Below are 3,500 nucleotides of genomic sequence, written 5' to 3' on the forward strand. Positions count from 1 at the left end.
TCTGGGGATGATCCCAAGTTTCAGTTCGAGGTACCTTTGAGATATCCAAGAGGAAGCTTCAAGTAGACAACCTGAGCTTTTGTGAATGTGATCCTCCATATTCCATTGTCTACCTATTATTGCTGCTATATTAGAAAGCCATTAAATAGGCACATTGTAAAAGGCTGACTTCATGGACTTTCTCATTAGTTTTAATAGGTTTTCAGTTGTTTTTCTTTGATTAGCAACAGATATTATATCTGTAAATAATGGTAGTTATAATATTTACTATCCTGAGGTCTTTTTTCTTGTACCGTTACCCCTAAAGTAGTGTTAAATAAAAGTTGTGATACTTGTCATCCTTTTTTAATGTTTCAGAAGTATCATGTTCCAAACTTGCTCTGTTGAACATTAATTTTCAAAAACATCATCTCTGAAAAAAAACATATTATTTTTCAGAGTAAGGTAATAACAGGTTACTTTTATAACTAGCAATATTTTATCTTCCAAAATGTGTTTTAATGTAAAGAGGTAGTAAACATTTTAATATATTAATGTATATTAGATACATGTTTATATAGTAACATATATTTAAATAGATATAGATGTTATTTTTATTATTATGTAATGATCTGCTTCAATAAACTGCATATTTGAAGACACTAGGAAGTTGCATGTGAGGGTATCCAATGCAAAAGAAAAAATAATAACCTCCACAAAAGTCTGTAATCTTTAAATTTGATGCTTAGGCCTTGTTTCCTATCACTTTATTGTCTATTTAACAATCACTGATATATATTCTAAATATTTAGGTTTATTATTATTTAACTTTTATTGCTTATTAAATAAGTTTGTTTTTTTTTTCCTTTTTTTTTTTTTAAAAAGAGAGAGACCGTGTGGTGGGGCTTGGTCTCTAGATTTAGAAAGATTTGGTGGGACAAATTACTTTCTCTGCTTCTCTGCTTCCTCACCATTCATAATAACAATATACTAAAAGGTACAGCTGTAAGCATTGAATTAAATCATGTTTGTAAAACATTTAGCCCTGTGTCTGGCACTTGGTGCTTAATAAATATCACCTATTAATCTTTTTATACAATGTAGGGCAACACAGATCAAAGAAGGAAGCCTGCTATAAAAGGAAAGCAGTCTTCTGGGTCTCAAACCACCTCAATCAAACAGGCCCAAATTCAGAATACTTCAAAGACAAGGTTATCTATCTCACCTTCAGTTTTAAAAGCACAGATAAAAACTATCCAAGAAGAAATAATACCCAACTTGAACAAATAAACATCAAGTAGTAAGAAATAACAAGGAAAGTTATTTTTCCTTTGGATTTCCTTCCACTGTAATAGAAATACTCAGAAAATTGGGTGTGTGATGTGTCAGAGAACATTTTCTAACATCTCCATTAGACCCCACTAAGCTTCAGAGGACTTTGGTCAATGATCTTGCTGTTAGTGTTCTTTTTCCTTGTGCTACTACTGGCAACTGTAAAAATGGGATTCTCATCTAACACTGCAATGAAAACAAAATGTAGGAGTCAAGGTGATGCTGTTTTGGGTATGAGGATGCAATTCAGCAACAATAGTCTTAATACTAACTGAGTGTAGGCTACAAAGACACCAAAGCAAGGCACTTGTATTTTAATCATTTGAGTCATATTTGATAGCACAAAATGTAAAGATGTCTTAATTTATTTTTACATATTTTTTTCTTAATTAACAAGTGAAATTTGTTTCCCTTAACTGTGTTGTTGATTTTAGTTCTGCATATTATAAATCAACTTTTTTGTTTGTTTTTTTTTGTTTTTTTTTGAGAATGATATTTTATTTAGTCATTTTGGCTTACAATTGAAACTCTGGAAATTCAAAATTAACATCCTTGCCAGTGAGTTTCTTATACACACCAGAAAAAGTTTCAACCTTGTGTTCTACATTGTTCTGCTGTGCTTTGTCCAAATGAACCTTTATAAGCCGGCTGCCATCCAGTTTTACACGGATTCTCTTGCCCACAATTTCACTTGGGAATACCAAGTCTTCAAGGATTGCATCGTGTACAGCTTGTCAGAGTACGGCTCCTGGGACACTTTTGCTTATTTTTTGTACGGCTTTTTCGAGTTGGCTTAGGCAGAATTCTCCTCTGAGCAATAAATACAACGTGCTTTCCACTGAACTTTTTCTCCAATTCACGTACTAGCCGGACTTGGATTTTCTGGAAAGACTTCAACTGAGGAACAGGAACAAAGATTATAATAGCTTTCCGACCACCACCAACTTCAATTTCCTTGGCTGCTGTTATATTCAGCTCCCTTAACTGAGCCTTTAGGTCTGAGTTCATCTCCAGCTCAAGAAGAGCCTGAGAAATGCCAGATTCGAATTCATCAGGCTTTTCGCCATTGGGCTTCACAATCTTTGCGCTCGAACTGAACATGGCCTTTTTCTTGTTGAGCGCCGGCCTAGGAAGAGCTATAAATCAACTTTTTGGTAATTCCATGAATATGTATATGTATTGAGTTTATTGAATGCACTAGAATGCAGAGGGTGCAAAGAAAAGGCAACCTTACGCTTTCTCTCCACAGGTCCTTCAAATCCATTCTTTTGACTTGTTCTTCCCAACCCCTGGATTAAATCTCAAGCATGTCCATAGTTTCTCTGGTCATTTTCAGATAATAAAAATTCAGTCCAGTATAATAATCTCCAATCTCTGATCTAGTTAAAAACTTCCCCTTTCCCCAGTGGCTTGAAAGTCTGCAGTGGGGTTAGAGATTGTGACTGACTTATTTTCCTTTATCTGACTCCACCACCTCATTTCTGAGCAAGCTGCTGTTCTAAACCTCTCAAGGGTGGATCATGGGCTAGAGTTTGGGGGAAGGGAGGAGGAAAGAGAACTGCAAAGGGCATAAGTGTCTTATTTGACTGGTACAACTGTGTAGGCTCCTAAAGATGATACATTTTTCTTGGTGTGTTTCTGTGAGTTCTTCAGGGCTCCCCCATCTGCAGCCCACCATGGCTATCACTAGGATCCCTTACCAACAGTAATACATTTTCAGGATGTGGAGGTATTCAACAACTATTATATTTTTCTCAGATTTGGGGACTTCAGCTGAAACTCTGAGTCAACAGGAAAAGTCCCATCTTAACATGTCATTGGTGATGCTCCTCCCTCTGGCTGCCAATGACCAGCACCATGATTTCCAAAGGTTACCTGTCCTTTGGTGTCACCTTGGTCAGAGTCCCTCTCAAAATGATGTGATCCAGCTCCATTCTGTGGCCCCCATATTTGGCGCATGGGGAACTCAAACACACATTGCCCTTCTCAACTCAAGAAGCTGGGCTTTTTCCAATGCATTCTTCTTCCCTGGCTTTGCTGTAGTGAAGGTCCTGGCCACTCACAGCCTCTTGCCTTTAAACTTTTAAGGGATGAATCAGATTTCAGTTCCTGTGTCCCTCCAACCAAGGAGCCCAGGTCAAGCTTTTTGAATGATGCTCTTGAAGCCCTACTTCTTCACTTGAAACACC

At 36.8% G+C, this 3,500-nt stretch overlaps 1 pseudogene; it reads right to left on the reverse strand.

Moving 5' to 3' along the window:
- Nucleotides 1-1,792: 1,792 nt before the first annotated feature.
- LOC119511517 lies at nt 1,793-2,442 on the reverse strand (annotated as a pseudogene).
- Between the last annotated feature and the right edge of the window lie 1,058 nt (nt 2,443-3,500).

Source organism: Choloepus didactylus, chromosome 16 (assembly GCF_015220235.1).
Source record: "Choloepus didactylus isolate mChoDid1 chromosome 16, mChoDid1.pri, whole genome shotgun sequence".
Classification (NCBI taxonomy): Eukaryota; Metazoa; Chordata; class Mammalia; order Pilosa; family Megalonychidae; genus Choloepus; species Choloepus didactylus.